The following is a 12,802-nucleotide window of genomic DNA, read 5'->3' as shown; positions in this document are numbered from 1 at the left end:
GTAGTTTAAAATTTTCCCTGGTAAATTCACCCCAAAGATATCTTGATATCTTTGGGGTGACCTGACAATTATTGGTATTAAAAATTGTTGTCATGGGGATTAAATATGTAAACTCTAAGAAATATAGTTACATTTTACTGCCTATTCTAGGCAGGATCGTCAAAAGTAAGTACGTAAGTACTTTTTGATCTACAGATTTTTTGGTAAGTACAGCAATCTTTCTATCTTAAAATTTTCGACATCTATGTTGATAATATTTCTGAATTCATTACGCAAGAGTTACAGATACCGTCATTTCTTAAGATCTTCTGTTTTTTAAATTGATTGTCAAGCTTTGGTTTCTAGCAAGTTCTAAGTTAGTTGAAATTTGGCCAGTGTCAGGATAGCTTAGAAAATGGAGAGACATGCCCCGTGTCTCCTTTTTCTTCTGCCAGGAATACTTGCAGGTATTTGGCAATAAATATCCTTTATCTTCTCATATAGACACATTATGCATGTAAAAACTCTATAGATAGCATTATGAAAACTACGCTTCCAGTGTAGTACAGTTTTTCAGATTATATTAAATTTTCTTTTTTTAAAGAAACACTTCCTAAAATAGGCTCGTGGAACTTTTACTTTCTAGGCCTCACTTGATAGTCATTCTAACTCAATCATTTTAGATTGCCAAATAGAAGATGTAAAGGCATTCAAAAAGTGGAAGATGTAAAGGTATTAAAAAAAAATGAATGTATATTTTTAGTGCTATGTCTAGGATATTACAAATAGTTTTACTATGTGCTAGGATTTCCCCATATACATTATAATAGTTTTATTTTGTCTATTAAATAGTAAAAAAAGGAATTAATATTAACAAATAAATACAACAATAAGTAAACCTTGTTTGAATGATAAAAAAAGAGTAATACAATTAAATTTCTCACTCTACACTTCCTAAATATAATTAATTTGAAAAAACAAAGTTTTTGACGGAAGTAAAGAGCGAAGTTGAAACTTAAAACGCAAAAAAAGTGTTGCTTTACAGTCTATCTAATATAGAACAATAAACAAGTACAAAAAAAAATTAATCCTATTTCCCTATGTTTTCACGATTATAGATAACTGGTACTTTACTGAAAACACAAAAACCAAGCATAAAAAACAAGAATGTTGATTTATTAGTTAAAAGTGAGTACTTAGCCTGGAAACAACAAACTAATCTATAAAGGTTTGCATAGTCTTACACCAGCCGTGATATCGGTAACTTTCAGTACACAATTGAAATCATCTTAAAACAAGAGCTAAGAGCTCATATAGCACTTGTGACGAGGCGAGAAGAGATAAAAGCCAAGAGATCATATGGTATGAGCTCTAACAAAATTCTATGAATCAATAGATTGATTTAAAAAGGAAAATAAGAGGCTTAATGCCGGTCAGGATTTAAAATAAGAGCTCTGAGTCACGATGTCCTTCTAAATATCAAAATTCATTAAGATCCGATCACCCACTCGTAAGTTATAAATACCTAATTTTTTCTAATTTTTCCTCTCCCTTTAGCCCCCCAGATGGTCAAATCTGGGAAAACGACTTTATCAAGTCAAATTGTGCAGCTCCCTGACATGCCTACCAATTTTCATCGTCCTAGCACGTCCAGAAGCACCAAACTCGCCAAATCACTGAACCCCTCCCCCCAACTCCTCCAAAGAGAGCGAATCCAGTACGATTCTGTCAATCACGTATCAAGGACATTTGTTTATTCTATCCACCAAGCTTCATCCCGATTCCTCCACTCCAAGTGTTTTTCCAAGATTTCCCCCTCCAACTCCCCCCAATGTCAAAAGATCTGGTCGGGATTTGAAATAAGAGCTCTGAGACATGAATTCCTTCTAAAAATCAAATTTCATTACGATCCGATCATCTATTCGTAAGATAAAAATACCCCAATTTTCACGTTTTCCAAGAATTCCGGTTTCCCCCTCCAACTCCCCCGAATGTCACAGGATCTGGTCGGAATTTGAAATTAGAACTTTAAAGCAGAAGATCCTTCTAAATATCAAATTTCATTAAGATCTGGTCACCCTTTCGTAAGTTACAAATACCTCAATTTTCAAAATTACCCCCCCCCCCCAATTCCACCAAAGAGAGCAGATCCGGTCCAGTTATGTCAGTCACGTATCTTAGACAGGTTTCTATTCTTCCCATCCAGTTTCATCCTGATCTCACCGCTTTAAGTATTTTCTAAGATTTCCGGTCCCCCCAACCGCCCCCCCCCAATTACGCTTGATCCGGTTGAGATTTAGAATAAGAATTCTGAGTTACGAGGTCCTTCTAAATATGAAGTTTCATGAAGATCCGATCACTCCTTCGTAAGTTAAAAATACGTCATTTTTTCTTATTTTTCAGAATCAACCCCCCCCCCCCAATAGAGCGGATTCGTTCCAATCATGTAAATCACGTATGTAAGATTTCTGCTTATTTTTCCAACCAAGTTTCATTCCGATCCCTCCAATCTAAGCGTTTTCCATCATTTTAGGTTCCCCCACCCCAAACTTCCCCCAATGTCACCAGATCCGGTCAGGATTTAAAATAAGAGCTTTGAGACACGATATCCTTCTAAATATCAAATTTCATTGAGATCCGATCACCAGTTCGAGAGTTAAAAATACCTCATTTTTTCTAATTTTTCAGAATTATTCATTAATTGATTATTTTTCCCACCAAGTTTCCTCCCGATCCCTCCACTCTAAGTGTTTTCCAAGTTTTAGGTTTCCCCCTCCCAACTCCCCCCCCCCAATGTCACCAGATTTGGTCGGGTTTAAAATAAGAGCTCTGAGCCACGATATCTTCTAAATATCAAATTTCATTGAGATCCGATCACCCGTTCGTAAGTTAAAAATACCTCATTTTTTCTACTTTTTCAGAAATACCCCCCCCACCCCAACTACCCCAAAGAGAGCGGATCCGTTCCGTTTATGTCAATCATCTATCTAGGCCTTGTGTTTATTTTTCCCACCATGTTTCATCCCGATCCCTCCACTCTAAGTGTTTTCCAAGTTTTAGGCTTCCCCCTCCCAACTCCCCCCCCCCCGTCACCAGATCCGGTCGGGATTTAAAATAAGAGCTCTAAGACACGGTATCCTTCTAAACATCAAATTTTATTGAGATCCGATCACCCGTTCGTAAGTTAAAAATACCTCATTTTTTCTAATTTTTCAGAATTACCCCCCCCCCCAACTACCCCAAAGAGAGCGGATCCGTTCCGATTATGTCAATCATGTATCTGGGACTTGTGCTTATTTTTCCCATCAAGTTTCATCCCGATCCCTCCACTCTGTGTTTTCCAGGATTTTAGGTTTCCCCCCTCCAACTCCCCAACTCGGGATTTAAAACAAGAGCTCTGAGACACAATATCATTCCAAACATCAAATTTCATTAAGATCCAATCACCTGCTCATAAGTTAAAAATACTTCTTTTTTTCTATTTTTTCCGAATTAACCGTCCCCCCCCTCAGATGGTCAAATCGGGAAAACGACTATTTCTTATTTAATCTGGTCCGGTCCCTGATACGCTTGCCAAATTTCATCGTCCTAGCTTACCTGGAAGTGCCTAAAGTAGCAAAACCGGGACCGACAGACCGACAGACAGACAGACAGACCGACAGACAGACCGACAGAATTGGCGATTGCTATATGTCACTTGGTTAATACCAAGTGCCATAAAAACACGAGCGTTAAAATAAATAGTTTTTTAATAACCACAAAGTCATTGAATAGAAAAGAGATTTATTGGATTGATTTATCAGGTAACATATTGGTCTCACCAGCTATAATACCAATGATGAGTAATAAACAAACTTAAATTCTAAGAAATACGCTTTAGTATTGTTCACAATGAAGATCAAATAAGCAATAATATGAACTCAGGAAATCCGGTATTTTTTCTCTATACAACAAAAATTTCAAGTTATGATAAAAAATATTAAAGCTAGTCTATAGTCTTAATACAATCAAGATGGTTTCACTTCGAACTTGTCAACACACAAATCATAACATATCAAACAGTTCGTGGTAACGAAATGTAGTAAGGAGCGACCCGGCTCAATAGTAACCAAAACTCTAAAAAACGGGATTTTGTTAGCAATCAAAAGAATTGCATTTTAATGTTGATTTTAAGTATATAAGTTTAATCAAGTTTAGTCTTACCCATCAAAAGTTACGAGCCTGAGAAAATTTGTCTTATTTTAGAAAATAGGGGGCAACACCCGATAAAAGTAATACAATCTTAACGAAAATCACACCATCAGATTCAGCGTATCAGAGAACCATACTGTAGAAGATTCAAGCTCCTATCTACAAAAATGCGGAATTTTGTATTTTTTGCCAGAAGGCAAAAAATAAAAAAATTACAAAAATACAAAAATTCAAAAATTTTTGAATTGAAAAGGGGATAGTTGTGGGAAACGTCAGGTTGGGTTTCGTATGTGTCTCTCCCTGTGTGCACTTCGCGCACGGTTGCGTGTTTATTTGTTTTTTTGTTGTTTTTTTCATTTTTTTTCCCAGGGGTGATCGTATCGACCCAGTGGTCCTAGAATGTTGCAAGAGGGCTCATTCTAATGGAAATAAAACGTTCTAGTTCCCTTTTTAAGTGACAAAAAAATGGGAGGGCACCTAGGCCCCCTCCCACGCTAATCATTTCCCCAACGTCATCGGATCAAAATTCTGAGATAGCCATTTCATTCAGCATAGTTGAAAAGCCTTATAACTATGTATTTGAGGACGACTTAGTCCCCCAAAGTCCCCGTGGGAGGGGCTACAAGTTACAAACTTTGACCTGTGCTTACATATAGTAATGGTTATTGGGAAGTGTACAGACGTTTTCAGAGGGATTTTTTTGGTTGGGGGGGGGGGGAGTTGTTGAGAAGAGGGGGATATGTTGGGGGAAATTTCCATGGAGTAATTTGTCATGGGGGAAGAAAATTCCATGAAGGGAGCGCAGGATTTTCTAGCATTATTTAAAAAAAAACAATAGAAAAATAAATATGAAAAGTTTTTTCATATGAAAGTAAGGAGCAGCGTTAAAACGAACAAAAATTACTATGCATATGAGGGGATTCGTCCCCTCCTTAATACCTCACTCTTTACGCTAAAGTATTTTTAGTAATTTCAACTATTTATTCTACGGCCTTTGTGATTCAGGGGTCATTCTTAAGGAATTGGGACAAAACTTAAGCTTTGTTGTAAAGAGCGAGGTATACGTAATAAAAATATACGAATGCAAAAGTTCGTTCCGTAAGCTAATTCGTAAGTTACGTATATCTTTTACTAATAAAAATGTTTGTAAAAAATTAAATGTTCTAGTTACCTTTTTAAGTAACCAAAAAACAGGGGGGGGGGGTGACTAGGCCTCCTCCACCGCTCTTTTTTCCCAAAATCATTCGATCAAAACTATGAGAAAGCCATTTAGCCAAACAAATAAATTTGCAAATTTCGTTTTAATTATCCATCTGCGGAGAGCCAAAATCAAAACATGCATTAATTCAAAAACGTTCAGAAATTAAATAAAAAAACAAGTTTTTTAACTGAAAGTAAGGAGCGACATTAAAACTTAAAACGCAACAGAAATTACTTTGTATATGAAAGGGACTGGTCCCTCCTCAACGCCCCTCTCTTTACGCGAAAGTTTTTAACTGTTTTAAAAAGTAGAGTTGAGAGAAAGTGTCAAACTTTAGCGTAAAGAGCTGGGCATTGAGGAGGGACCAGCCCCTTTCATATACAAAGTAATTTCTGTTCGTTTTAAGTTTTAATGTCACTCCTTACTTTCAGTTAAAAAGACTTGTTTTTTTTTTTATTTAATCCTTTCTAGAACCAAAACGAGAGTCTATCACTGAACTGAACCATTGTACAGAAGTGTTTCAAAATTAAACGAAAAGAAAAATTAAGCAACAACCCTAAAATGTTTAATTTTTATACTTTAAAAAATGTCTTTTATCGGTTTGCGTTCGTTAATTTTACCAAAACTCCTCTATTGGCTTGTGTTTTCAGTAAAGCTCTAGTTTTTTATAATCCTACAAACATAGCGAAATATGATTAGTTGGTTTATTTAAGCAACAACCCTAAAATACTTTATTTTTATACTGTAAATAATGCCTTTTATCGATTGGCGTTAATTCTACCAAAACACCTCTATTGGTTTGTGTTTTCAGTAAAACGCTTGTTTTCTATAATCCTACAAACATAGGGAAATATGATTAGTTGGTTTATTTGTACTAGTCTTATGAGTCAAACTTTGTACTAAAGTTTGACTCTTTCTCTCAACTCCACTTTTTAAAACAGTAAAAAACTTAAGCGTGAAGAGCGGGGCGTTGAGGAGGGAACAGCCCCTTTTATATACGGAATAATTTCTGTTCGTTTTAAGTTTTAATATCGCTCCTTACTTTCAGTTAAAAGAAAACTTGTTTTTTTTTATTTAATTTCTGGACGTTTTTAAATTAAGGCATGTTTTGATTTTGGCTCTCCACATATTAATTTGCATATTAATTTATTTTTATGGCCAAATGGCTTTCTCATAGTTTTGAGGGGACAATTTTGAGAAAAAAGGAGCGGGGGTGTAGGCATAGTTGCCCTCAAATTTTTGGCTATTTAAAAAAGCAACTAGAACTTTAAATTTTTTACGAACACTTTTATTAGTAAAAATATGCGTAACTTACGAATTAGCTTACGTAACAAACTTCTATATCCGTATGTTTTTATTATGTATATCAGGGTGTTCACCACCTCGTCAATACCTTGCTCTTTATACTAAAGCTTAAATTTTTTCCCAATTCCTTAAGAATGACCCCTGAATCACAAAGGCCGTAAAATAAATAGTTGAAATTAATAAATTTACTTTAGCGTAAAGAGCGAAGTATTAGGAGGAAGTGAACCTCTCATATGGGTAATAATTTCTGTTCAATTTAAGTTTTAATGCTGCTCCTTACTTTCAGTGGAAAAAACTTTTCATGTTTATTTTCATTGTTCTTTAAAAAAATGCTAAAAATTCCTGCGTTCCCTTCATGGAAATTTTCTTCCCCCATGAAAAATTCTTCCATGGACATATCCCCCTGCATAACCCCCTCTCCTCAACCCCCCGCCCCCCACCCACCACCACCACCAAACAAATCCCCTTGAAAGCGTCTGTACACTTCCCAACAACCATTACTATGTGTAAACGCTGGTCAAAGTTTGTAACTTGCAGCAACTCCCACGGAGACTGTGGAGGAGTAAGTCGTCCCAAAAACATAGTTACTAGGTTGAATAAAATGGCTATTTCAGAATTTTGATCTGGTGACTTTGGGAAAAAATGAGCGTGGGAGGGGGCCTAAGTGTCCTCCAATTTTTTGGTCACTTAAAGAAGGCACTAGAACTTTTCATTTCCGTTAGAGTGAGCCCTCACAGGACATTTTAGGACAACTGGGTCGATACAATCATCTCTGAAAAAAAAAAAAAAAAAAAAAAAAAAAAAAAAAAAAAAAAAAAAAAAAAAAAAAAAAACACGCACCCGTAATCTGTCTTGTGGCAAAAAATACAAAATTCCACATTTTTGTAGATATATACTTGAAACTTCTACTATAGGGTTTGCTGATACGCTGAATCTGAAGGTGTGATTTTTGTTAAGATGCAGTGACTCTTAAGGGATGTTCCCCCTATTTTCTAAAATAAGGCAAATTTTCTCAGGCTCGTGGCTTTTGATGGGTAAGTCTAAACTTAACGAAACTTATGTATTTAAAATTAGAATCAAAATTCGATTCTTTTGATGTAACTATTGCTATAAAATTTCCGTTTTTTAGAGTTTCGGTTACTATTGAGCCGGGTCACTCCTTACTACAGTTCGTTACCACGAACTGTTTAATAATCACTACCATCACAATTGTGCCACAGCCACTAATCTTAATGACTGGATTTTGTCGAAGGCTATGTGTAAACTTTTCTAATTTACATGATTTTGGCTATTTTTCACAATAGTTGGCTCATATTATCAACTTAAAAAAAACCTTTCCTAGGGTTATTTCAGGCGTTTTGGGGGAGATATACAGCAGTCAAACTATCAAGTTCGGTAAAAATTCTAGTTTAGGAGCTTTTTGCAATGTTGGAAAGTGATTTGGGTAGGAAAATCAAGCTTATTTTGGCCTGCAGATCCATCCCTGAAAGTTTCATTTTCCTACCCCAACCACTTTCCCTAATAGCGAATAGCTCCTAAGCCAGAACTTTGCCGATGGATCTTTTCGAGAAATTTTATACTAGGGAAATTTACCAGAACTCCTTCATGAAATTGTTCTTATGTATTCCTTTCTCATCGCCGACTCAATTCTAAGCTTGGAAATGTTAAGGGTAATTATCCAGTGTAAATTTTCACCAGGATTGAATTGTGTAGAGAATAAATCGGTGGGGACGAAGGATTTATCCTTGAAGGTGCAGCCAGATTTCCTGGTATTACTTAAAAAAGATCTAAAATTTTATTTAAAAACAAGTTTTTTCAGCTGAAAGTAAGGAGTGACATTGAAAAACTTTAGCGTAAAAGAGCCAGGTGTTGAGGAGGAGCAACCCATGTCATATACGTAATAATTTCTGTTCGTTTTAAGTTTTAATGCTGGCCCTTACTTACTGTTGAAAAAACTTGTTTTTTATTTATTTATATTCAAAACAGCATATTTTTAACAATATGCTTTAATTTTTTAAATATAAACGAAAAATAAAAATAAATTACAAGCCTATCATAATGAAATAACTAATGAAAATAAATTGAATATTTAATATATAACAATTTTAATCTCTGATTATCTCAGCAATTCAAGATTTTACTGTACTATAAGTTTTGTTTATTTGTCAGTGTTCCACTAATAAAAAATGGTACACAGTATGTTTTGTTTTCAGTAAAGCGAAAATATTGCAACAGGCAATACAACTTTCACAGATAAGGGAACAGGATAATGGATAACAGGATAAGGGATAAGGGAACGTGGAAGAGGGCAGCATCCAAGCTCTTGTCTGCTGCAATTTTCGTTTGTTTTAAGTTTGACTTAAATGCTCAATTTAATTTTTACTCATTCAAGATATTTTTACTCATCTACATATGTATCTATTGTAAGCTATTTTTATTTATATAATTATCAATTTAATTTTTACTCGTTTTGAGTTTAATTTACTCTTTGATAGTAATTTCCGGTCATTTTGAGATTAATCATTATGCATTTTTTTGCTGATTTTAAATATAATATGACTCATAACTTTTTTTTTGAAACTCTTCTTTTTTGAGAAGTTGTTTTAAAAATATATGTTTTTTTTTATTCCCAGGGCTCTATTACTGGTTAATATAAGGAGTATTTTATAGAGTCTCTAAGTTCAAAACCTCCTTAATATTCTCTGAATATTGCAACTTGATACCCTTCTCTAACTATTCTTGAAATAGTGAACATATACCGTTTTGACAGTATGGGTGTATTTAGTGTCCTTTGGTTTTGTTTGAACAACCACCGTAACGATCCATGAAAGCTTTAGCTCAATACTCCTGGCAATTCTTGAGATCAATATAGATACGCTCAGATATTTTCCTTTTGACAACTTGATTTTGTGCAATAGCCCCCTCAATATTCCTTGAACGTTTCAAAACAATGACCTAACCCTTTCATGATGTTCTGCCAATAAGCCTTTATGACACTGACAGTGTTTCTGTGAATGTACAATTCCATTTTGACAACCAGGATGCACTTAAATTCTTTTAATTAGTTCAATAGTTTTAGTTTCAATAGTAGAATTTGCAGTGGTATTTATTGTCACAGTCAATGTTTTAGTAGCAGTACTAGTAGTAGTCGTCCTAGTCGCTAGTAGTAGTAATTGGAGTCAGAATTTGTCACAGCCACAGTTGCAATTTGTTGCACTCACATTTACAAGCAGTTACAGTCCTATTATCCGTAGTAGCAGCCAAGTTGGATTCGTATTCGCAGTCGTAATGGTAGTCGTAGTTCCAGTCGTAGTTAAAGGTTGTCGCAGTCTCTAAATTTGTTACAGTTTCTAATTTGTTTCTAAGGTATGCTTGTTTCTAAAGTTGTATTCGTAGTTAAAGTTTGCCACAGTCCCAAGTAGTTGCAGTCTTAAGTAGTTCCAGTTGCAAGTAGTCACGGTCGCAAGTTGTCTAACGATTTAATGGGATTAATCTGCCTGCCGGGCACAGCTTATAAAACTTGCCCTAGTGCTTGGGAGGGCTTGACTCAGTTTTTTTCTGATCTTTAGATTATTTTGAACAAAATGGCTATCTTAAAATTTTGACCGGATGCATTTGGGGAAAAGAGGAAATGTGGGGGTGGGATCTAGTTATCCTTTGATCACTTTTGACTCTTAAAAGGAGAACTAAAACTCAATTTCCAATCAAATGAGCCTCCTCCTAATTTTATACAAAAAAAACTTCCACAAATACCTTATATGACCCCAGGATAAAACTTACAACACAAGAAACAAAAGGGCACAAGAAATTTCAATTTCAAATCGAAGGACGCTTCTCAAAAGTTCATACCACCTCACCTTCTATAAACGTTCACACGATCTAGTACTTCCATAAGAAATTAAATTAAAAAAGCAAGTTTTTTTTTAACTGTAAGTAAGGAGCGACATTAAAACTGAAGCCGAACAGAAATTATTCCGTATAGGAAAGGGGTTGTCCCCTCCTCAACGCCTGGCTCTTCACGCTAAAGTTTGACTCTTTGTCATAACTCTACTTTGTAAAACCACAAAAAACTGTAGCGTAAAGAGCACAGCATGGAGGAGGGAACAACTCCCTTCATATACAGAATAATTTCTGTTCGTTTTAAGTTTTAATGTTGCTCCTTACTAGCGGTTAAAAAAACTTGCTTTTTTAATTTGATTTCTAAATGTTTTTGAATTGATACTTGTTTTGATTTTGGCTCACTGCACATGAATATTTAAAATGAAATTTGCCTATTAATGTTTTTTTTTGCTAAATAGCTTTCTCATAGTTTCGATCAAACGATTTTGAAGAAAAGAGGGGTTAGGGAGGAGGCCTAGTTGCCCTCCAATTTTTGATTACTTAAAAATACAACTAGAACTTTTCATTTTTTACGAACATTGTTATTATTAATAACTTACGAATTAACTAACGTAACGAACTTCTATATTTGTTTATTTTTATTAGGTATATAAGGGGGTTTGCCCCATCGTCAGTACCTTGGTCTTTACACTAAAAATTGAATCTCGTCCCAATTTTTTAAGAATTATATAGAAAAAGCAAGTTTTTTTTAACGGAAAGTAAAGAGCGACATTATAACTTAAAACAAACAGAAATTACTTCGTACATGAAAGGGGCTGCTTCCTCATCAACGTCCCGCTCTTTACGCTAAAGTTTGACTCATTCTCATAACTCTACTTTTTAAAACAGTAAAACACTTTAGCGTAAGAGCAGGGCGCTGTTGAGGAAGCAGCCCCTTTTATATATGAAGTAATTTCTGTTCGTTTTAAGTTTAAATGTCGCTCCTTACTTTCCGTTAAAAAAACTTTCTTTTTTTTAATTTCTGAACATTTTTGAATCAATACATGTTTTGATTTTGGCTCTCCGCAGATGAATAATTAAAATGAAATTTGCATATTTATTTTTTTGGCTAAATGGCTTTCTCATAGTTTTGATCGAATGATTTTGAAAAAAAAAATGAGCGGGGGAAGAAACCTATTTGCCCTCCGATTTTTTGGTTACTTAAAAAGCCAACTAGAACTTTTTTTTAATTTTTTACTAATGTTTTTATTATTAAAAGATATACGTAACTTACAAATTATCTTACGTAACGAACTTCAGTATTCTCATGTTTTTATTACGTATATGAAGGGGTTCACCCCCTCGTCAGTACCTCGCTCTTTACACTAAAGCTTAAATTTGACCCAAATTCTTAAGAATGACCCATGAATCACAAAAGCCGTAGAATAAATAGTTAAAATTGCTAAAAATACTTTAACGTAAAGAGTTATGTATTAGGAGGAGGTGAGCCCATCATATGCTTAATAATTTCTGTTCGTTTTAAGTTTTAATGCTGCTCCTTACTTTCAGTTGAAAAATCTTTTTCATATTTATTTTCTAAATAATGCTAGAAAATCCTGCGCTCCCTTCATGGAAATTTTTTTCCCCCATAACCGATTCCTTCAAAAACAGTTCTCCCAAGATATCCCCCTCTTCTCAACTCCCCCCAACCAACAAAACCCCCCTGAAAACGTGTGTACACTTCCAAATAACCATTACTATATGTAAGCAATGGTCAAAGTTTGTAACTTGTAGCCCCTTCCATGTGGACTTTGGGGGAATAAGTCGTCCCCAAAGACATAGTTATAAGGTTTTTCAACTACTCTGAATAAAATGGCTATCTCAGAATTTTTATCCGGTGACTTTGGAAAAATAATTAGCGTGGGAGGGGGCCTTGGTACCCTCCAATTTGTTTGGTCACTTAAAAAGGGCACTAGAACTTTTTATTTCCGCTAGAATGGGCCCTCTTGCAAGATTCTAGGACCACTGGTTTGATACGATCACCCCTGGGAAAAAACAAACAAAAAAAACAACAAATAAACACGCATCCGTTATCTGCCTTCTGGCAAAAAATACAAAATTCCACATTTTTGTAGATAGGAGCTTGAAACTTCTACAATAGGGTTCTCTGATACGCTGAATCTGATGGTGTTAAGATTATATGACTTTTGGAGGTTGTTTCCCCTTATTTTCTAAAATAAGGCAAATTTTCTCAGGCTCGTAACTTTTAGTGGGTAAGACTAAACTTGGTGAAACTTATATATTTAA

General features: G+C 35.0%; 1 protein-coding gene across 3 annotated transcripts in view; it reads left to right on the top strand.

Moving 5' to 3' along the window:
- The first annotated feature begins 358 nt into the window (after positions 1 to 358).
- Positions 359 to 12,802, top strand: part of LOC136034970 (vitellogenin-like) — a 72,481-nt gene continuing 60,037 nt past the window's right edge. For 2 of the 3 annotated variants that reach the window (XM_065716529.1, XM_065716530.1), the window contains exon 1: positions 376 to 446. The gene's annotated coding sequence lies outside the window, so the exon portion shown is untranslated. Of the gene's footprint in view, positions 447 to 12,802 lie in introns of all 3 variants that reach the window. The other variant, XR_010619307.1, reaches the window with a different exon arrangement.

Source organism: Artemia franciscana, chromosome 13 (assembly GCF_032884065.1).
Source record: "Artemia franciscana chromosome 13, ASM3288406v1, whole genome shotgun sequence".
Taxonomy (NCBI): Eukaryota; Metazoa; Arthropoda; class Branchiopoda; order Anostraca; family Artemiidae; genus Artemia; species Artemia franciscana.
Note: the sequence above shows the minus strand (reverse complement) of the source record. Positions and strands in the feature narration are given on the sequence as shown.